The following is a 24,433-nucleotide window of genomic DNA, read 5'->3' as shown; positions in this document are numbered from 1 at the left end:
GTTATAATAAATATCACCATAGAATAACAAAATTTCTCAAGTTTCAATTAAAGCAAATTCAGAAGAAAAACAAAAAATTTCTCATAAGAATCTTGGAAAGTAGGCCAGTCTTTTATGAGAAGAAAACCCATTATAATATTTATGCTTCCCAATTGAATAAAACTATCAGAGAGCCCTGTTTTTCACTTGTCTAATGTTTTATTCGGAATTTTACAGCCACCACGTGGTACATTGGTGCTGTCACTCACATAACATCATAGACTGGGATATCACCTATTAACCAGACATGCAGAAAGAAAAAATGAGAACAAAAACCACCATGAATTAGTATCAAAATTCCAAAGCATTAAAAACTGAGGAGTACTAAAATGAAACTCAAACATTTGGAAACTTCCTGCTAATTAGGATCAGATATTAAGAATTTATTCAAGAAATAACTAATTTTTATCAAAAACACAAAACATGACTATTCACAAATATAAATAAAACAGTTCCAGAAAACTCTTACCCGGAATGGAAAGCTTTAATTTTGGTGTACAAGTGACCAGATTGAATGCAGGAAGATCTGATGGTAAAAGTACAATCAAAAACAATGTCCAAAAAGTCATCTTACTAAATAGTCTTTAACTAAAAGAAAAACAATGGAGAGTATTAAATGATTAGACATAAAATTTTTATAGGTAAATGACTTATGTTTGACATTCCTTCATATCTAAAGAGAAATATACATTAAATGCACAAAAAGAATCACTAATCATGCAATAGTTGATTCATTCAACATAGGATGATTAAAGAATGAAGAAATTCATACTGGCTCTTCATTGTCTCTTAAAACAATGGGTAGCAGACAGGACATTGGGGTTGTATTCTTGTCAATAAACACACAGACAATGTGGCTGTGAAGTCACGTGGATTTATGCTCTAGGAAGCAAATATCTGGAGACTGGCCCATGGGCTCACCATCAGTCAAACTGGCAAAAACATGCAAGGGAAGTTTCAGGACTGAAAAGAGAGCCAACAACTTTTAGTTTGGGACCCCATCCATGACCAGACAATGAACAACAAAAAACAGAAAGGCAACTACTCCTCCCTAGGACCACATCTTGAGCCACCACTCTAACTCATGCCTCAAAATGGTCTAACGTTGGAGATGATACAATGGCACCAAAGAGCTGTAAACAGATTTTCCAGAACTGTGGGGGTGGGAGGCAATATAAGAGGGTAGTGTCCACAGAGAAAAAATTCCACATGAAATGCAGTGGGACCCACTGAAAGTAGGAAAACAAAGAGAAGGGCCCGTCAAAACCAACTGGCATTAACGAGAGCCCACTATCCCTGAAAATGTCCTGGCAAAGCCCTACATAATATCAGGGGCCACATTTCAGCTCAAGTAATAAGCAGCAGTGTCTACAAACCAAGATCAGTGGACTGGTTCATGAATGCATCTGAATGAGTCCAGGCTGGGGCTAGATCATACCATATAATAGATTCTTGGGAAACCACAAAGCACACACCACAAGTGACTGTCCCCTCAACAGATCAGTATTCTATGCCTCCAAATGCACAGGAACGTGTGGGGATGTATATCAGGGTGCCAGGGAAGGAAACATTGACTCCATGTGCAATCTGACCAGAATTCAAGTCTAACAAAAGGCTATTCAGAGCCTGAGATCCTAGAATGTAGAAATGGCACCAGAGAAGGAATCCCATCTTTATGAGGATTGCAGGTCCCAAAATAACTCCCCCCTCCTGATGTTTTAAGATGGGCCTCCCTCATAGTCCAAAGTCCTCTGAAGCCTGTGTCAAGGACCAAAGAGAGTCTCTAACCTGGAAACATTCAGGTCGTGGAAAAACCTTGCCAGAAGGTATAAGAGAAAAATACAAATCAAAGGAAAGAGATAAGGAAAAGTCACGCCTATGGCATCTGGGCGGGCGGTGGAACTAGGGATCAGGAAAGAAAGCCAAAGACAAGACCATGTTTTGGCCATGTGGCAGCCCCTAAACACGGTAAAGTCTCAAGGGCTTTCCTTCCCCCATACCTACAGCCCAGGGCTCTGTAAGGGACAGGGGGATCCCCAACCTCCTGCCCATGGATGGCCACCTCCATTGCGCCTCAGTGTAATCCTATTGAGCATGACATTTAGGTCATTCTCTCTCTTCAGGACCATATGAGTTCTCATCATAGACCCAACCAAGGCACTCCCCACACATTGGTGCCTGACACCTGAGTAACCTTACCTCAGATGCTTTCTGGAAATGAGGGTGCCCAAAAAGAAGTGGGTATCTGTCTCTTCCAGGTGCTGGACCAAGGCTGACATTGATTGACCCATGGGAAGCAGGCCAAACAAGGAACTGAATTCCTCTGGGGAGTGGTCTGGCTAGAGAGGAGTAGGACAGCAGTGAGAACTCCTACTCCATCACTTTAGGAATTGGGAGTCATGCATGATACACCTTCATGGATCAAATGATGCTACAAGACACACCAACAGTGATACATTCAGGAACACAAAGAGTGACAAAATGTACCTATACACATTACATAAACAAGTTTCTGAAACGCATACCTAAAACCTAAGTATCTACCTACATACCTACCAAAACACATACCTACCTCTCTACTCCTTACCTCCTTAAATCCTTACTTTTCTCCCTCCCTCCAACCCTCCATACGTTATTACAAACATGAAGGAACCAGTGGACGAGCGGATCAGTGCATGAATGTATATATGAATAACGTGTCAAGATATGTAGAAATGACGAATCCCTAAAAAACTTCAAACAGAAGGCAGAGCATCATTGGCTCTCCTTCTAAAGTGAGAGATTCTCAGCCTGCAAAGTTCTAAGGATGAGTCTTGGGGAACAGAAATGTTCCTCTGGGCTTGATCCTGGTCTCTGCAAGCACAGCTGATGGCACATTGGGCTTGGCCGCTTGCCCACCAACACTCAAAAAATGAGGACATGAGTCCCAAAATTGGATGATCAAGGAAGCAGATATATGGAGATGGGCAAATGGGCTCAGCACCAGTGAAACTGGCAAAGCCCTGAATGGGAATGTTCCGGCCGGGACAAGAACCATTGACTATTGGTGCAGCGTCTCCATCCATGGCATGCCCAAGGCCTGCAAACAACAGCAATGCAATTACTCCATACTAAGCCCATATCATGGGGCCATGCCTCTACTTCAAGCATACAGGGGCTCATGGTGGAGATGATACCAGGGCTCCTAAGGTCTCTCAACAGCTTTACTAAAATTGGACAGTCAGGAGTTTCTATTCTGGAGGGTGCTCTCTTCAAAGGCATTGGCTCCCACAAAGGAAGAGCTCCCCAGGAGGATCACTGGATGAGAGTGGGAGGCAAAACCCATCAGAGGGCCCATTAGGAACAACTGGCCTTACTGAGACACCACCATCCCTAAAAGTGACCTGGCCAAGTCCCATTAAAGCTCAGGGACTGCCCTTCAGCTTCTCAAAAGCAAGCAGCGTCTACCTGCCAAGAGCCAGTGGACGGGTTCTTGAATGCCTCTCACCACCTCCTGGCCTGGGGCATGATTCTTCCCTACCGATGGTTCTTTGGAGATGGCAAAGCACACATCACAGTGACTGTCCCCTCAGTAGATCAGTGTGCTCTGCCTTGGGGTGGGCACGGACCTGTGTGGATGTTCCCCAGGGACCCAGGGAAGGACATATCTCCATGTGCAGCCTGACTAGACCTCAGATCTAATGAAATGCTTTTCATTGCCCAAGATCTGAGTCCTTAGATGTGGTGCCATAGCAGAAATCCCCCGTTTGCGAGGACTGAGGTTCCAGAAAGGACTACCCCCTCTTGACGGTTTTGACGTGGGCCTCCCCCATAACCCAAAGTCCATTGAGGTCTCTGTCAAAAATCAAATACAGCCACTCACTCAAATCATTCTGGCTGTGAAGAGACCTTTGCCAGAACGTCTGACTGAAAGACACAATTTGAAGAGAAAGAGCTAAAGAAAGGCACTGCCTAAGGCCTCCGGGCAGGCGGTGGAACCATGGATCAGGAAAGAAAGCTGAAGACAGGATCACGTCTTTGCCACATGGAAGCCTCTAGACATGGTAGAGTCCCAAGGGCTCTCCTCCAGGGATAGGTGACCTCCACACCCACACTCCAGGGCTCTGGAAGGGACAGGAGAATCCCTAAACTCTGGCCCCTGGATGGCCACCTCCTTTGGGCCTCAGTGTAATCCTATTGTGCATGATTGTTAGGTCATAATGTCTCTTCAGGACCATATGAGTTCTCATCATTGACCCAACCAAGGCACTCCCCACTCACCTGTGCCCTGGCACCTGAGTAGGCTTACCTCACATGCTTTCCTGGAAATGAGGATGCCCAAAAGGAACTGAGTTTTTGTTTCTTACAGGTGGTGGACAAAGGCTGACATCGCTTGCTCCATAGGCAGTGGACCAAACTCAGATCTTCCTTCCCATGGGGACTTTGGCTAGAGAGGAGCAGGACAGCTGTGTCAAATCCAAGCCCATACCGTTGGCATTAGGGGGTCATGCGTGTACACGTATATGCATTGAATGATGCTATGAGACATACCAATAGATGTCTTGTACATCTAGGAACACTTCCATGAACACAAAGTGTGCCCAAATGTACTTGTATGCATTAAAATAAACACCTACCTGAAACGCATACCTAACACTCATCTACCTACCTATCTGCCTACTTACCTACCAACCCACGTACCTACATTTCTAGCTCCCCACCTCTCTACCTCTTTGCCTTTCTCTCTCCCTCCCTCCATACATACATAAAAACATAAAGGAACCAGTGGACAAGTGGATCTGTGTATGAATAGTTACATAACTAATGTGTCAGGGAAGGAAGAATTGATGAATCGCTAAAGACTCCTAGGTGAAGGCAGAGCATCGTTGGCTCTCCTCCCATCAGAAGGCCTGGGGCAAGGGCTTCTTGGCCAGTAAAACTCTATGGACGTGTCTTGCGGAATGGAGATGTTCCTCTGGACTCGATCCTGGTCTGTGCAATCATGGGGTGGTGGACACTGGGCTTGACCACTTGCCCACCAACACACAGAAAATGGGGCCAGGAAGTCCCACGGAATGGATGCTGGAAGAATCAGATATCTGGAGATGGGCCCATGGGCTCAGCAGCAGTCCACCTGGCAAAGCCCTGCATGGGAACGTTCAAGCCAGGGACAAGAGCCATCATCTGTTCGTTCAGCGTCCCTTCTTGTGGCCCACGGAAGGCCCCCAAACAACAGCAATGCATGTACTCCCTCCTCAGCCCACGTCATGGGGCCACTCCTCTTCTTTGGTAAACAGGCCCTCACGATGGAGATGATATCAGGGCTTGGAGGGCTCTCAACAGCCTTACTAGGAATGCACACTCAGAAGGGGTTTCTCCTCTTGAGGATGCTCTTTTTGAAGGCAGTGGCTCCTGGGGAGGAAGAACTCCCCAAGAGACTCAATGGGCACTAGTGGGTGAAGCAAAATCCATCACAGGTCCCATCAGGAAGAACTCGTCTCACCGATACCCCACCATACCTGAAAGTAACCTGGTCAACTCCCATTAAAGCTCAGGGGCCGCCCTTTAGCTTTCTCAATAGCCAGCAGTGTCTACCTACCAAGCCCCAGTGGACGGGTTCTTGCCTGCCTCTCAACTTCTCCTGTCCTGGGGCACGATTCTTCCCTACCGATGGTTCTTTGGAGACGGCAAAGCACACCACAAGTGACTGTTCCTTCAGTAAGTCAGCGTGCTCTGCCTTCTGGTGCTCACAGATCTGTGTGGATGTTCCCCAGGAGCCCAGGGAAAGAAACGTTGCCTCCAGGTGCAACCTGACTAGAACTCAAGTCTAATGAAAGCGTTTTCAGTGCCTGAGAAACTGGTCCTTATATGTGGTGCCACAGCAGAAATCCCCTACTTTGCGAGGACTGAGGTTCCCGGAAGGACTCCCCCTTCTTGATGGCTTTGAGGTGGGCCTTCCCCATAGTCAGACTTCCAATGGGCCTCTGTCAAAAATCAAAGAGAGCCACTCACCTCGAATCATTCAGGCTGTAGTGAGACCCTTGCCAGAACGTCTGAGTGAAAGACACAATTTGAAGAGGAAGAGCTAAGGAAAGGTCCTGCCTATGGCCTCCGGGCAGGCAGAGGAACCAGGGATCAGGAAAGAAAGCGAAAGACAGGATCACATCTTCACCATGTGGAAGCCCCTAGACAAGGTAGAGTCCCAAGGGATTTCCTCCAGGAATAGGGGGCCTCCAAACCCACACTCCAGGGCTCTGGAAGGGACAAGAGAATCTCCAACCTCCAGGCCCTGGATGTCCTCAAGGGCATTCCTCGAGGGATAGGGGGCCTCCACACCCACACCCACACCCCTGGGCTCTGGAAGAGACAGGATATTCCCCAAACTCTGGCCCCTGGATGGCCACCTCCTTTGGGCATCAGCGTAATCCTACTGAGCATGATTTTTAGGTCATCATCTCTCTTCAGGACAATATGAGTTCTCATCATTGACCCAACTGAGGCACTCCTTATACATCCATTCCTTGGCACATGAGTAGGCTTACCTCAGATGCTCTCTGGAAATGTGGCTGCCCAAAGGACATGACTTTCTGTCTCTTCCAGGAGCTGGACCAAGGCTGACATCACTTGCCCCATAGGCACCAGGCCAAAGTCAGATCATCCTACCCCTGGGGACGTTGTCTGGCTAAAGAAGAGTAGGACAGCTGTGTCAACTCCTAGTCTATACCGTTAGGCATCAGGGAGTCATGCATGGACCCCTATATACATCAAATGATGCTACGAGACATACCAGCATATGTCTTGTACATCCAGAAACACTTCCACAAACACAAAATCTGACCAAATGTACCTGTACGCATTAACATAAACACCTACCTGAAACGCACAGCTAATACCTATCTACCTACCTACCTCCCGACCCAACTACCTACCTTTCTAGCTCCCTACCTCCCTATCTCCTTACTTTTCTGTCTCCCTCCCTCCTCCCAGACTTACAAACATAAATGAACCATTGGCCAATGGATCTGTGCATGAATAGGTACAGAACTAATGTATCAGGGAAGGAAGAATTGATGAATTGCTAAAGACTCCCAGGTGAAGGCGGAGCATCATTGGCTCTCCTCCCATCAGAAGGCCTGGGGCGAGGGCTTCTTGGCCAGCCAACCTCTATGGACGTGTCTTGTGGAATGGAGACGTTCCTCCGGGCTCGATCCTGGTCTGTGCAAGCACGGGGTGGCTGATGGCACATTGGGCTTTGCCACTTGCCCACCAATACTCAAAAACGAGGGCATGAGTCCCCAAAATTGGGTGATCAAGGGAGTAGATATATGGAGATGGGCAAATGGGCTCAGCACCAGTGAAACTGGCGAAGACCTGAATGGGAATGTTCAGGCCTGGAAAAGAGCTACTGTCTATTGGTGCAGCGTCTCCATCCATTGCATGCCTAAAGCCTACAAACAACAGCAGTGCAATTACTCCATCTTAAGCCCATATCATGGGGCCATGACTCTACTTCAGGGAAACAGGGGCTCACAATGGAGATGATACCAGGGCTCCTAAGGGCTCTCAACAGCTTTACTAGAAATGGAAAGTCAGAAGGAGTTTCTACTCTGGAGGGTGCTCTTTTCGAAGGCAGTGGCCTCACAGAGGAAGAACTCCCCGGAGGATCACTGGATGAGAGTGGGAGGCAAAACCCATCAGAGGGCCCATCAAGAACAACTGGCCTCACTGAGACACCACCATCCCTAAAAGTGACCTGGCCAAGTCCCATTAAACCTCAGGGGCTGCCCTTCAGCTTCTCAATAGCAAACAGCATATACCTACCAAGACCCGGTGGACGGGTTCTTGAATGACTCTCACTATCTCCTGGCCTGGGGCATGATTCTTCCCTACCTATGGTTCTTTGGAGATGGCAAAGCACACATCACAAGTAACTGTCTCCTCAGTAGATCAGTGTGCTCTGCCTTGAGGTGTGCAGGGACCTGTGTGTATGTTCCCCAGGGGCCCAGGGAAGGAAACGTTGCCTCCAGGTGCAACCTGACTAGAACTCGGGTCTAACGAAAGGCTTTTCAGTGCCCGAGAAACTAGTCCTTTGATGTGGTGCCACAGCAGAAATCCCTCACTTTCCTAAGACTGAGGTTCCTGAAAAGACTCTCTCCCTTCACGGCTTTGAGGTGGGCCTCCTCCATAGTCCAACGTCCGTTGTGGACTCTGCCAAAAATCAAAGAGAGCCACTCACCTCGAATCATGCAGGCCGTGGGGAGACCCTTGCCAGATCATCTGAATGAAAGTCACAATTTGAAGGGAAAGAGCTAAGAAAAGGCCCCACCTATGGCCTCCAGGCGGGCATTGGAAACAGGGATTAAGAAAGCAAGGTGAAGACAGGACAATGTCTTTGCCACTTGGAAGCCCCTAGACACGATAGAGTCTCAAGGGCATTCCTCTAGGGATAGGGGGCCTCCACACCCACACCTCTGGGCTCTGGAAGAGATAGGATATTCCCCAAACTCTGGCCCCTGGATGGCCACCTCCTTTGGTCCTCAGTGTAATCCTATTGAGCATGATTTTTGGTCCTCATCTCTCTTCATGACCATATGAGTTCTCGTCATTGACCCAGCTGAGGCACTCCCTATGCATCTGTGCCATGGCACCTGAGTAGGCTTACCTCAGATGCTCTCTGGAGATATGGATGCTGAAAAGGACGTGACTTTCTGTCTCTTCCAGGTGCTGGAACAAGTCTGACATCGCTTGCTCCATAGGCAGCAGCTCAAACTCAGATTGTCCTTCCCCTGGGGATGTTATCTGGCTAAAGAGGAGTAGGACAGCTATGTCAACTCCTAGTCCATACCGTTAGGCATTGGCGGGTAATGCGTGTACCCCTATATGCATCGAATGATGCTATGAGACATATCAACACATGTCTTGTATATCCAGGAACACTTCCATGACCACAAAATGTGACCAAATATACCTGTACGCATTAACATAAACATCTACCTGACATGCATACATAACAATTATCAACCTACCTACCTCCTGACCCACTTACCTACCTTTCTAGCTCCCTACCTTCCTATCCTTACTTTTCTCTTTCCTTCCTTCCATCCAGACTTAGAAACATAAAGGAACCAGTGGACAATTGGATCTGTGCATGAATACGTACTAAACTAATGTTTCCAGGAAGGAAGAATAGATGAATCCCTGAAGACTCTGAGGTGAAGGCAGAGCATCATTGCCTCTCCTTTCATCAGAAGTCCTGGGGCGAGGGCTTCTTGGCCAGCAAAACTCTACAGATGTGGCTTGCAGAATGGACATGTTCCTCCAGGCTCGATGGTGGTCTGTGAAAACATGGAGTGGCCGATGGGACATTGGACTTAGCCACTTGCCTGCCAACACAAAGGAAACGTGGACATGAATTCCATGGAAAGGATGCTGGAAGAGGCAGATATCTGGAGACGGGCCCATGGATTTAGCACCAGTCAACCTGGCAATGCCCTGAATAGGAACCTTCAGACCGGGGACAACAGCCATTGTCTGTTGGTGCAGCATCCCCTCTAGTGGCCCACCAAATGCCCCCAAACAACAGCAGTACACCTACTCCCTCCTCAGCCCACATCATGTAGCCACCACTCTACTTCTGGCAACAAGGCCTCACAATCGAGATGATACCAGGGCTCGGAAGGGCTCTCAACGGCCTTACTAGGAGTGCCCCCTCAGAAGGGTTATTTCCTCTTGAGGGTGCTCTCTTTGAAGGTAGTGGCTCCTAGAGAGGAAGAACTCACCATGAGAATCACTGAACCCGATTGGGTGAAGGAAAATCCATCAGAGGTCCCATCAGGTGTAATTGGCCTCACCAAGACATCACCATCCCTGAAAGTGACCTGGCCAAGCTCCATTTAAGCTCAGGGGATGTCCTCCAGCTCTCTCAGTAGCCAGCAGCGTGTACTTGCCAAAACCCTGTGGACAGTTTCTTGCCTGCCTCTCAATTACTCCTGTCCTGGGGCTCGGTTCTTCCCTACTGATAGTCCTTTTGAGACTGCAAAGCAAACACCAAAAGTGAGTGTCTCCTCAGTAGATCAGCATCCTCTGCCTTGAGGTGCACACAGACCTGTGTGGATGTTCCACCAGGGCCCAGGAAAGGAAACGTTGCCTCCATGTGCAGCCTGACTAGAACACAGGTCTAATGAAAGGCTTTTAAGTGCCTGAGAAGCTAGTCCTTAGATGTGGTGGGGCAGCAGTGTTCCCCTCTTTGTGAGGACTGAGGTTCCCAAAAGGACTCCTCCCTCTTGAAGGCTTTGAGATGGCCCACCCCCATAGTCCAAGGTCCACTGGGGTCACTGTCTAAAAAAGAAAGCCACTCACCTCGAATCATTCAGGCCATGGTGAGGCCCTTGCCAGAACGTCTGACTGAAAGACACACTAGGAAGAGAAAGAGCTAAGGAAAGGTCCCGCCTATGGCTGCCAGGTGGGCATCAGAACCAGGGATCAGGAAAGCATGCTGAAGACAGGACTACGTCTTTACCACATGGAAGCCCCTAGACTCGGTAGAGTCTCAAGGGCTTTCCTCGAGGGATAGGGGGCCTCCAAACCCACACCCCTGGTCTCTGGAAGAGACAGGAGAATCCCAACGCTCCTGCCCCTGGATGGCCACCTCCATTGGGCCTCAGCATAATCCTATTGAACATGATTTTTAGGCCATCATTTCTCTTAAAAACCATACGAGTTCACATCATTGACACAACTGAGGCACTCCCCACTCATTCGTGCCCCCTCACCTGAGTAGGCTTACCTCCGAAGCTTTCTGAAAATGAGGATGCCCCAAATGACGTGAGTTTCTGTCTCTTCCAGGTGTTGGACCAAGGCAGACAACACTTGCTCCATACGCAGCAGGCCTAACTCAGATCTTTCTTCCCCTGGGGATGTTATCTGGCTAGAGAGGAGGAAAACAGTTGTGTCACCTCCTAGTTCAACCCTTAGGCATTGGGGGTCATACGTGTACACCTTCATGCATCGAATGATGATACGAGACATACCGACACATGTCTTGTACATCCAGGAACACTTCCATGAACAAAAAATGTGACCAAATGTACCTGTATACATTAACATAAACATCTACCTGACACACATACCTAACGACTATTTACCTCCCTACGTCAGTATCCACCTACCTACCTTTCTAGCTCCCTACTTCCCTATCTACTTTTCTCTCTCTTTCCCTCCATCCAGACTTAAAAACATAAAGGAACCAGTGGACAGTTGGATCTGTGCATGAATAGGTACTAAACTAATGTGCCTGGTAAGGAAGAATTGATGAATCCCTGAAGACTCCCAGGTGAAGGCAGAGCATCTTTGGCTCTCCCATCAGAAGGCCTGGGTCGAGGGCTCCTTGGTCAGCTAAACTCTACAGACGTTTCTTGGCAAATGGACATCTTCTTCCAGGCTCGATCCTGGTCTGTTCAAGCATGGGATAGCCTATGGGAAATTGGGCTTGGCCACCTTCCTGCTAACACACAGAAAATGAGGCCATGAAGTCCAACAAAATGGACACTCCGAGAAGCAGATATCTCGAGACGGGCCCACGGGCTCAGCACCAGTAAACCTGGCAAAGCACTGCATTGGAACGTTAAGGACAGATACAAGGCCATCCTCTGTTGGTTTAGTGTCCCCTCTTGTGATCCACCGAAGGCACCCAAGTAACAGCAATGCAACTACTCCCTCGTCGGCCCACATCATGGGTCCACCCCTCTACTTCGGGCGACAGGGCCTCATGATGTATATGATACCAGGGCTCGGAAGGGCTCTCAACACCTTACTAGGAAGGCACACTTAGAAGGGGTTTTTCCTCTTGAGGGTGCTTTCTTAGAAGGCAGTGGCTCCCACAGAGGGAGAACTCACCAGGAGAATCATTGAACCCGAATGGGTGAAGGAAAATCCATCAGAGGGCCCATCAGGAACAATTGACCTCACCAAGAGACCATGGGCCCTGAAAGCGACCTGGCCAAGCTCCATTTAAGCTTAGGGGCCGTCCTCCAGCTCTCTCAATAGCCAGCAGCTACCTGGCTGGTTTGGCTACCTGCCACAATCTGGTTGATGGGTTCTTGTCTGCCTCTCAACTTCTCTCAACTTCTCCTGTCCTGGGGCATGAGTCTTCCCTACGGATGGTTCCTTGGAGACTGCAAAGCACTCACCACAAGTGACTGTCCCCTCAGTAGATCAGCGTGCTCTGCCTTCAGGTATGCATAGACCTGTGTGGATGTTCCCCAGGGGCTCAGGGAAGGAAACGTTGCCTCCATGTGCAACCTGACTAGAACTCAGTTCTAATGAAAGGCTTTTAAGTGGCTGAGAAGCTAGTCCTTAGATGTGGTGCCACAGCAGAAATCCTCCCTTTGCGAGGACTGAGGTTCCCAAAAGGATTTCCCCCCTCTTTACAGATTTGAGATGGGCCTCCCCAACTGTCCGGGCCTCCCCAACTGTCCAACGTCCACTGGGGCCTGTGTCAAAAATCAAAGAGAGCCACTCTCCTTGAATCATTCAGGCCATGGTGAGACACTTGCCAGAACGTCTGACTGAAAGACATAATTTGAAGAGAAAGAGCTAAGGAAAGGCCCCACCTATGGCCTTTGGGTGGGCTGTGGAGCCAGGCATCAGGAAATAAAGCCAAAGACAAGACCATGTCTTCGCCACATGGAAGCCCCTTGACGTGGTAGAGTCTCAAGGGCTTCCTCGAGGGATAGGGGCCTCCACACCCACACCTCAGGGCTCTGGAAAGGACAGGAGAATCCCTAAACTCTGGTCCCTGGATGGCCACCTCCACTGGGCCTCAGCATAATCCTATTGAGCATGATTGTTAGGTCATAATGTCTCTTCAGGACCATATGAGTTCTCATCATTGATTCGACCGAGGCAATCCCCACACCTCCGTGCCCTGGCACTTGAGTAGTCTTACCTCAGATGCTTTCTGGAAATGAGGATGCTCAAAAAGACGTGACTTTCTATCTCTTCCAGGTGTTGGACCAAGGCTGACATTGGTTTCACCATAGGCAGCAGTCCAAACTCAGATCTTCCTTTCCCTGGGGACGTTGTCTGCCTAGAGAGGAGTAGGACATTTGTGTCAACTCCTAGTCCATAGCGTTAGGCATTGGGTGTAGTTGCATGTACATCTTCATGCATCAGATGATACTACAAGACATACAAACAGGGATACATGCATAAACACAAAGAGTGACCAAATGTACCTATATGCATTGACATAAATACCTATCTGAAACGCATACCTAACACCTATCTACCAACCTACTTACCAACCCATCTACCTACCTTCCTAGGTCCCTACCTCCCTAGCTCCTTATTTTTCTCCCTCCCTTCCTCTATATATACTAACAAACATAAATGAACCAGTGGACGTGTGGATCTGTGTATGAATGCATACATAAATAATGTGTCAAGGAATGAAGAAATGACGAATATCTAAAGGACTGCTGAGAGAAGGCAGAGCATCAGTTGCTCACCTCCCGTCAGAAGGCCTGTTGTCATGGCTTCTTGGCCACCAAAACTCTCTGGACATGTGCTGGGGAGCAGAGACGTTCCTTTGGGCTCAATTCTGGTCCATGCAAGCATGGGGCGGTCAATGGGACATTCGGCTTGGCCACTTGCCTGCCAAAACACAGAAAATGAGGCCATGAATTCCCATGGAATGGAGGCTTGAAGAAGCAGTTATCTGGAGATGGGCCCATGGGCTGAGCACCAGTCAACCTGGCAAAGCCCTGCATGGGAACGTTCAGGCCGGGAATAAGAGCCATCATCTTTTGGTGCAGCAGCCTGTTTTATGGACCACTGAAGGCCCCCAAAGAACAGCAGTGCAACTACTCCCTCCTTGGCCCACATCATTGGGTCCCCCTCTACTTCGGGCAACAGGGCGTCACAATGGAGATGATACCAGGGCTCAGAAGGGCTCTCAACAATCTTACTAGGTAGGCACACTCAAAAGGGGTTTCTCCTCTTGAGGGTGCTCTCCTTGAAGGCAGTGTCTCCCCTAGTGGAAGAACTCCACAGGAGATGCAATGGCTGCTAGTTGTTGAAGCAAAATCCACCAGAGGGAGTATCAGGAACAATGAACCTCACCAAGACCCCACCATCCCTGAAAGTTACCTGGCCAAGTCCCATTAACTCAGGGGCCGCCCTTCGGCTCTCTCAATAGCCAGCAGCGTCTACATGCCAAGACCTGGTGTATGGGTTCTTGCCTGCCTCTCACCATCTCCTGTCCTGGGGCATGATTCTTCCCTACCGATGGTTCTTTGGAGACTGCAAAATACACACCACAAATGACTGTCCCCTCAGTTAATCAGAGTACTCTGCTTTGAGGTGTGCTCCTCAGGGTCCCAGGGAAGGAAATATTGCTTCCATGTGCAATCTGATTAGAATTCAGGTCTAATGAAAGGCTTTTCATTTCCTAAGATCTTAGCCCTTAGTTGTGGTGCTACAGCAGAAATCCCCCTTTTGGACAATTGAGGTTCCTGAAAGGACTCCTCTCTCTTGACTGCTTTTAGTTGGGCATCCCACATAATCCAATGTCCTTTGGGGCCTGTGTCAAGGACCAAAGAGAGCCACTCACCTCGAGTCATTCAGGCAGTGATGAGACCCTTGCCAGAACGTCTGACTGAAAGACACAATTTGAAGAGAAAGGGCTAAGAAGGCCCTGCCTATGGCCTCCGGGCGGGTTGTGGAACTAGGGATCAGGAAAGAAAGCCAAAGACAGGACCATGCCTTGTCCACGTGGAAGCCCCTAGACAAGGTAGAGTCTCACATGCTTTCCTAGAATGATAGGGTGCCTCCACACCCACATCCGAGGGCTCTGGAAGGGACAGGAAGATTCCATCCTCCTGCCCCTGGATGGCCAATTCCCTTGTGCTTCAGCACAATCCTGTTGAGCATGATCTTTTTTTCTCTTGATGATAATATAATTTTTATTTTCTAATCTTTTCTGCTATTTTCATGTATCATTTTCCTCTTTCTTCAATATGCTTACCACAAAATATTTTAAAATTAATACATTATGCTGAATATTATTTCCATAATATTTTTTGACATTTAGCAGAAATCTTTTTAGTGTTATTTTTTATTATATACAATATTTTTTGTTCTTTCCTTTTTTACTTTCTCAATTTTAGGATTGATGTAATTGTATATGTTCATTTAAACATCCTAAATATTTCTGTATTTTAATTATCATTATATATTTTTTGAATGTTATTATAGTTTTGTTTACCTTTTATTTTTTCCTGTAGAATTAGAATGTTTGTGAATTAGTTTTCCTTTTTTCCACCTTTAGTGTTTAGGAAACATGAGGTCATTTCACTGATCAATTTTATTTTATTAAACACTGATCTATATTGTTATCTCTGTATTTTTCTCTTTGCATAAGAACTTCCTCAAGTTCTATTTTTGAAGCCACATGAGTCTTTGGATTACAAATAAAATAACAGTACAGTTGTCATTTTGATTGTTTAGTGATGCTTGAAAATGAATTTTAGCCTTTTTGAACATGGTTAATAAGCCATTGTTATATTGTGTGTTTTCTTCAATATCTTACCCACTTTACATGTACAGAAGAAATGAATTTCATAATCAATGTAAATATGCCTTCTTATACATATAGTTAAAAAAAATCACACCATCACCTGGCAACCACAGCTCAGTAAATATCTCATCAAAAATACTGGATTTGCCCTTGATAATTCTTTAAAGTTAGTTGGTCACTCATTGAGAAAAAAATACTTCTCATTTAGTGACACTAGCATAGTCAATTGTAAATGAGAATCTTCTGGCATCATTTATAGCAGGTGTCCCCAACCCCCAGGCCACAGGCTGGTACTGGTCCTTGGCCTGTTAGGAACCGGGCCACACAGCAGGAGGTGAGTGGCGGGTGAGCGAGCTAAGCTTCATCTCTATTTACAGCCACTCCCCGTTGCTCACATTACCACTTGAGCTCCTCCTCCTTTCAGATCAGTGGCAGCATTAGATTCTCATAGGCGTGCGAGCCCTACTGTGAACTGCACATGCCATGGATCTAGGTTGTGTTCTCTTTATGAGAATCTGATGCCTGATGATCTGAGGTGGAGCTGAGGTGGTGATGCTAGCACTGGGGAGCGGCTGCAAATACAGATTATCATTAGCAGGGAGGTTTGATTACACAGAGACCATAATAAATCAATTGCTTGCAGACTCATATCAAAACCCTATCTGTGAGTGGCAAGTGACAATTAAGCTGCATCTGGTGGCAGATTTATAGTGGCAAGTGAGTTGATGTACTTCAATTGTACAGCTGCATCTAGTGGCAGGCTTTAAGTCAGAATCCAAAAATCATTTTAGTCTGCGTGTGGCCTGCCCATTATTTTATTTACTACTTCCATCCACAACTCTTTCCCACACTGCACACTTTTCTCAGTCACAGTTATGGTAAGCCCACAAGCTAACCCTAGCCAAAATGAATAAAAAACAAACTTTGCTGGAGAGCTTCTTTGAAAATCGGGAAAGACCCAATGATGAGACAGCAGAAGACTCCAAGACTGCCAAATAAAAAAAGCTGCATTTATAAGAAAATACCAAGAGTCCTACTTAAATTATGGGTTCATTGCAACAGGTGATTCACATTTTCCAAGCCTGCTTTGTATTATATGTGGCAACTGACTATCCAACAAAGCCTTGAAACCTTCAAAACTGCTTCACCACATGGAGACTAATCACCCTGCATTAAAAGACAAGCCTTTGGAGTTTTTCAAAAGAAAAAAACATGGACACGAAGAACAGAAGCAATTATTGAAGGCCAGAACTTCATCAAATGTGTCTGCACTGAGAGCATCATTCTTAGTGGCTAATGGCATTGCTAAAGCTAAGAAGCCCTTTACTATTGGTGAAGAGTTGATCTTGCCTGCTGCTAAGGACATTTGTTGTGAACTTTTAGGAGAGGTTGCAGTTCAAAAGGTGGCACATGTTCCTTTTTCAGCTAGCATCATAAATAGATAAATTGTTGAAATAGCAAAGGATATTGAGGCACAATTGTTAGAGAGGATTAATGAGCCACCGTGGTACACAATCCAGGTTGAGGAGTCTACCAATGTTGACAACAAGGCAACAATGCTTGTTTTTGTGCAATATATTTTCCAGGAGGATGTGCATGAGGATATGTTATGTGCACTTTTGTTGCCAACCAGCACCACAGCTGCAGAACTATTCAAGTCTTTGAATGATTACTTATCAGGAAAACGGAATTGGTCATTTTGTGTCAGTATATGCATGGGCAGAGCGGCTGCCATGACCAGACAGCTTTCTGGTTTCACTACTCGGGTCAAAGAGGTCACTTCTGAATGTGAGTCTACACACTGTGTCATCCATAGAGAAATGCTGGATAGCTGAAAAATGTCACCTGAACTTATTAGCGTTTTGCAGGATGTGATTACAATTATCAACCGTATTAAAGTACATGCCCTTAACTCACGTCTGTTCACGCAGCTCTGTGAGGAGATGGATGCAGAGCACATATGTCTTCTCCTATACACAGAAGTGACATGGCCTTCTAAAGGTAAATAATTGGTCAGAGTTTTTGAGCTATGAGAGCCGCTCCAGGGATTTCTTTTAGAAAAACAGTCACCACTGGCAGCACAGTTCAGTGACACAGAATGTGTCACAAAACTTGCTTACATGTGTGACATATTTAACCTGCTCAGTGAACTCAATCTGTCACTTCAGGGGAGAATGACAACTGTGTTCAAGTCAGCAGATAAAGTGGCTGCATTCAAAGCCAAACTGGAGTTATGGGGGCGACACCTGAACATGGCTTTTTGACATGTTTCAAACATTAGCAGAGATTTTGAAAGAGACTGAGCCAGGGCCATCTTCCTCCCAGCTGGTGCATGATCACCTATCTCAGCTTTCAAAAGAGTTTGAGCATTTCTTCCCAACCACAAAAGACCCCTGAACTGGGAAGGAATGGATCCGTGACTCATTTGTGAATAAACCAGGTGAATTGACTTTGTCCGTGCTAGAAGAGGATCAACTGCTTGAGATTGCAAATTACGGTGGCCTTAAAAGTATGTTTGAGACAACTTCAAATCTCCATATGTTCTGGATTAAAGTCAAGACGTAATATCCTGACATTGCCACAAAAGCACTGAAAAGCCTGCTTCCATTTCCAACATCCTGTCTTTGTGAAGCAGGGTTTTCTGCAGTGACAGCAACCAAAACGAGATTATGGAGTAGACTGGACATAAACAACACACTTCGGGTGTCACTGTCTCCCATCACCCGCAGCTGGGACCATCTAGTTGCAGGAAAACAAGCTCAGGGCTCCCACTGATTCTGCTTTATGGTGAGTTGTATAACTATTTCATTATATATTACAATGTAATAATAATAGAAATAAAGTGCACAATAAATGTAATGAGCTTGAATCATCCCAAAACCATCCCACCCCTCCCCCACGGTCTGTGGAAAAATTGTCTTCCACGAAACTGGTCCCTAGTGTCAAGAAGTTTGGGGACTGCTGATTTATAGCAAATTGTTTATTATATTATATACAATCGGTCCATATTAAGATCTGTAATTTTGTGTGTTTCTTAGTGTATGTATTAAATTTTAAGCTTAAAATTTTAGTTCTTTAACAGTCCAACTACTGTATCTCAGATCTCTTTAATGGCATTTTCCTTCAGCTATGGGAGATCCTTTAATACTTCAAAGTAGCACAAAGCTACTTTTAGAATCCTGTAAAATTATAAAAAATATTGTTCTCATCTTGTCTGTTGAATTAGATTAAACATTGTACTGGGGACCGGTGAATCAAAATTTCTCAACTTCAATATTATTAATTTCATGTTCAAATGAAACTTATAAATTTACATCAAGTAAGTCAGTCACTGTTTCAAAAGGAAATTCCATATTCCTATTCAGTTTACCTTCTGCTTAAATCTATTATGCTTAGGAGTGCATCTTCTCCAGTCAATTTTCTATTTGGAATGTAACTATGACTACAAGAATCTAGACACCTATCATCAATGCAGTGTTGCATTCCTTGGTTGAATGTCTTACTCAAAGACACATTGAGAGAAAAGCAGTGGACTAATCCCTGAATGTACCTTACTATTAAAAATTATAAATCTCTGAAACAAAGTTTATAGGATGAGTATTTCTTTTTACTTTTAGCAGATAGACAAGATTGGTTTACATAAGTCTCTTTTAAGGTTTCATTGCCTCAAGCCCCAAAAAAAAGTCTATAAAGGAAATAATGATTAAATATATATTTTCTTGTATTGTCACCTAGGTTTATCTTCATTTTAATTCCATTGATCATGATTTCCAGGTCATCATCTCACTTCAAGACTGTAAGTTCTCATCATTGACTGAAGCCCTGGCTTTCCACACACATATATACACTTGGACCTGAATATATGTGCCAGCCAATTATGGTACCAACTTGGACTGGCATATTGACATATTCAGTGGTAGGCACCTGACTCACATTAATTCTCCAAGGCTGCAGGTCAAACCATGCTCTTCCTCTGTACTCATTATTTAAGTGTGCAAGAGTAGGACAAGTATCAAAATATAGAACTAAGTCTTTCATGGAACATGGCTCTTGAAGGTTTTTCCTTAACGAAGCAATATGATAAATACTCAGAAAATGACCTAGTATAGCGGTTGTAGACTATTGACAACCCTACACAGGAATGACACAGAATACAGGTTTCTTTGGAGAACCACTCAGAACGTGTCAGGAAAACACAAGAGCATCCCAATTATCATCCTTTATCTATATATCAAAAGATGCCATACTGGTAACATTTGGCATTGTCTATTGCATATGAACGCTCCTAAAATGACACACCTGAAGCCACTTGAAACTTGGAGTTTACAAATCAAGTATCGGGTTACTGAAAATAGTATTCATTTCCAGGCAGCCTCCATCATTCATAGAACATACATCATTATACTGAAAATAATGCATTAACATGATATTCAGGCACTGAAATTTATATATGGGTTTCCTCATTAATATAATCAACTTTAGGGTTAATAGAAACAGAAAATTACTGAATTTCACATTTTAATCTATGTTGGCAGAATTTTCATTTATTAAAAGTTATTCAATGACCCTAAAGCAGCAAGACACTATTAGGATCCCATTCAATATTATATAAATATTGCTCTAGTCATTATAGAGACCTAGATGAGTATTGAACATTGATCTATATGCCAGTTAACAAAATTTTTCTTAACTGTTAATCATGTAAAATTCAAATAATAAGCAAAGGTTTTGTCATAAGATTACATCAAGTAGATCAGTCAATCAATAAGAACACCCCATATCAATATTCAGGCTGACTAAGTGAATAAGTCTAAGTGCTTTAGGGTGAAATTTCTCTAGTACACTGATCTATTTGGAATGAATTTATGAGTAAGGCTGTCATTTGCCACTTACTGAGAAGGTGTAACTCTTAGCAGTATATCTTACTGTAATATGTAAAGAGAGAAAAAGAGCGAAGGATAGAACCCAAAGGTGCAACACTATTAGGAATTATAAATCACTTAACAAAGCTTAATAGATGAACAATTTTTCTTCACTTATAAGCACATAGATTGATTTAGACACATGTGTTTTTCTTAAGGTTCCATTGTCTCAATTCAAATATATCTCCTTGAAGGACTGGCACCCATCTAACATATTAGTTTCACATATGTATAGGAGAAAACTTATGTTCTTTAGTGAGGTTAGTTTTAGTAGTTTTGCTTTCAGAAGTTTCAATCTGCAATTGCCAAGTTTCAGCTCTTCTATGATTAATCTTTTTACAACATTATTTAATCTCTCCATATATAGTAACATGCCCAAATCTAACTGTTGTTCTAAGTACGTACAATCTTGTATTTCAGTACTAGTAAGTGTATATTGCAATTGTTGAATAACTAATTGTTCAGTTATATGAGTGAAGGCTTGTGAAAAATATTTACGTACATTTTTTTTGCAGCAGGGTTTCATTCCCAGGTGTCCAATTCCAAATTATTTCTCAATTCCATTTTCACTTTTCTCTATAGTTGTATTCTGTATTAGGTTTTGATTCCACCCTGTTTGCATGTGAATTAGGTCTTTCTGCAATTGTCCCAAAGCACTAAGTATGTTTGTCTATATTTCTATATCAATAAAGTTTGCAATTGTTGTCCCAGCTTCTATTTACCTATAAATATGGTATTTAGTAAATCTCTTTTAGTTTGATCATGACACATTTTAATATTCATGTAAAAACTTTTCATAGTCATAAAGCTTATTGCATACAAGTAGAATTGAGTTGAATTGACTCAAATTAGAAGTAGTAATATTAAAAGCAATAGTCCATTTAATGACCCTAGAAACCTTAAGTATGGAGACTGGAGATTGCTAAATTCTAAATAAGATAGGCTTATTTTTAATGGGACGCTATATTTTGGGACTTTTAAAGGAACTATGCTATATAATTTGGGCTGGGATATGTCTTCCTCATTGTACATTCATTTCAGTTTTGTCAAACTGGGCTCCAATGGCTATATAATGTAGAGAGCAGTTGGAGTTTTGTGTTATTGTTTAGGGACTTTCAATTTGAATATACCTGTATTTAGTTTGACTGGTTAAAAATTTCTTCCCATTATTATATTCAATAACACAAAGGGTGATATTTAAGATTGTTTTATTTGGGTAAATAGATCAATAGATAGTCTGTGGGTTTCATTCTTCTAAATTTAAACTATCCAATTGAAGGATCTGAAGTATTATGACAAAATATGTGTTTCTTGAGTCCTCACTCCATATTCCGAACATTTGTAATCAATTCAAAATTCCCTGAGTTTAATATACTCACTTTTAAAGGAAGAAGGTCTAATACTATAAGCTTCATGTTCAACTGATATAAAATAGAATAAGTATCAAAATTATAATGGTCAAGATAATTAAGAAGTAACACAACAATCTATGTCTCCTACTGTCTGTCCACTAGACAAACTTTTTCTTCAGCCTGCATATTATTTTATATTACTATCTAGAGGATTTAACCTTAAGGTTCTTAATGGAAATTGTGGCCCATTCAATCATAGGTGTTGGTCTTACAAGAGAAGCATGCATCTACTTGGGTTTCTTCTTCACCTTGATGTGAATTATCAACAAACCTGGTAGGATTCTGTCTGGTGTGATGACCATCAGTCTGATATTGGAACAATTTGATATATACCGGGTCTCCTGTTCACTATTGATGACATACCTCCTCAGGGGAATTTTTCCAGCATCTGGCAAAATAAGTCCAGGGAAGCCTGCAAACTCTTTAAGTATTATATTTGATCATGACTACTTTTTATTGCATCAGATAATGGGTTAGGCTTAAACCCTAAATTCAAATATCTTCTAATTGAAATTTGAAATTTGTTTACTAGGAGGAGTTAACCTAATTTTAACGAAACCAATGGTAAGGCTTTGGGCCACCATAAGTGAGTGGTTTGATGTAATTTAGCCAAATAAATTTTAGGATATGGTTCATTAATTCCACTTGTCCAGGAACTGGAAATGATAAAAAGTAGGCAAATTTTGAGTACTTGTAGGATGTTACAAAGCTCCTAAATTACAAAATATAGAATTACTTTCTATACTGGATTCTAGGTATTTAGGAATTCCAAAAGTTGAGATGATATACTTTAGAAAGGTGTTTTTCACTGCTCGAGCATCAGTTTTAGCCTATGGAAACATGTCTGGCCATCTACATATCATACTCGGCATTACTAAAACTATTTGATACCTTCTAAAGGTCTAATCTTGATCAAGTCCATTTGCCACCATATTCCAGGTAACATTGGCTTTAGATGGCTTCCTTGACTTATCTTAGATGTTACCTGTAAATAATTTTTTTCAAACAACACATCTTTGTATTATTTCCTGAATTATAAGTGTTGAATTTTCCAAAATATTCAGTATATTCCTTCTGTTTGAATGAGTCTGTCAGTGGCATGGAAAAGCCACCCAAGCATACAATGGAAATATTGTAAAGAAAAATTCCCATCATGTAATTCCCATTTTCCTATGGTGTTATTCTTATTTACCCTTGATTTATAATTTTCTAATTCTTATAGAGTTAGATATTTCTGAAATTATGAATAGGAGTTTCTGAGTAGAAATAATGGGCATTTAATTTTTCCAGTCCAAAACTCAGTAGCTCTTTTCACAACTTGGTCTGAAAATTCTTTTCTTAGATAATTTTTTTCCAGAATATGAACTTTACAATCAATAATATAATTCTGTTAGAGAATTTTCAATGACTCTAATACATTGGTGATTCATTTCCCATGTAATATTTTAGTTTCTATCAACGTTTGAAAACCTCCATTCTTCCAAAGTTGGCTGGTGGCCTAACAGACCATAAAGATATTTATTATCAGCATAGACATTCATTTTAAGACTAAAGGCTAGTCTAAGGTAACATTGGCAAGATGGTAAATAGGCATCCCTGTCCCTAGTTCCCTCACAGAAAAACAATTTAGCAACTATACACAGATGAAAATGATGTTCTGAGTGTCTGACACCTCAGGGGTAAGGCTATAGTACACTGGTGGAGAACGAAAAAACAAGAAAACTACATAAAAAAGGGTTAGAATAAACATTTCACTTTGTACATGTCACCCCTTCTCTGAACTGGAACAGCAACACACTGAGAAGGATCTCTTTGGCCTGTGATTTCTCCAGTTGGGGAAAGAGAAACTAAGTCATACATCCAACTTCCCCAGGGTTTCAGGACATTGTCTGAGAGGCCCACTTCTCTCTCAGCTCACATGGAACACTGAGGGAACTGGCATTGGTATACCACGTGGGGACAGCTAGGAACAAGGAAAAGGGTTATGGTCTCACAGTAACATACTGCAGATCTTGACAGAAGCCTTGTGCTCCTAACAGCAACATTGCCTTGTCCAACCAGGGCCCTTGTTACCAACATTGCTAGAACAAGTGGTCCCCCACCAATCCCACCCCGCCAGAGAACACAGGTGCAGCCCTGTCCAACTATAAGGCCCAATTCACACTTCCCCCTATGGCAGATCCCAGCGAGTGTCCTCACCCAACCTCAGAGTATTGGTAGTTTGCCTCTCCTGTCTATGGATGCCAAGAACTAGCCTTCCCATAATCCCAGGCTGAGCTGACTGGTGAATGACTTTTTCTTCTGAAGCCAAGCTTTAATGAGTTGCTTTAATGAGTTTGTATAAAGGAAACCAATAAAGCCACAATAACTAACCCTAAAGAAATAGAGATCTACCAACAACCTGATAAAGAACTTAAAATAATTGTTTTAAAGAAGCTCAGAGAACTAAAAGAGAACACATATAAACAACTGAATGAAATCAGAAAAATAATACATGGAGAAAA

The 24,433-nt window shown here is 43.7% G+C and overlaps 1 long non-coding RNA gene across 1 annotated transcript in view; it reads right to left on the bottom strand.

Moving 5' to 3' along the window:
- LOC309655245 overlaps positions 1–24,433 on the bottom strand; it is a 48,396-nt gene extending 23,963 nt beyond the window's left edge. The window contains exon 1 of the long non-coding RNA XR_014260692.1: positions 1–24,433. This exon is cut by the window's left edge and continues 14,235 nt beyond it. This is a non-coding gene — a long non-coding RNA (uncharacterized lncRNA).

The sequence above is a fragment of the Balaenoptera physalus genome (assembly GCF_965194825.1).
Source record: "Balaenoptera physalus genome assembly, chromosome: 2".
NCBI classification, from domain to species: domain Eukaryota; kingdom Metazoa; phylum Chordata; class Mammalia; order Artiodactyla; family Balaenopteridae; genus Balaenoptera; species Balaenoptera physalus.
This window is presented reverse-complemented; position numbering and strand designations above follow the sequence as displayed.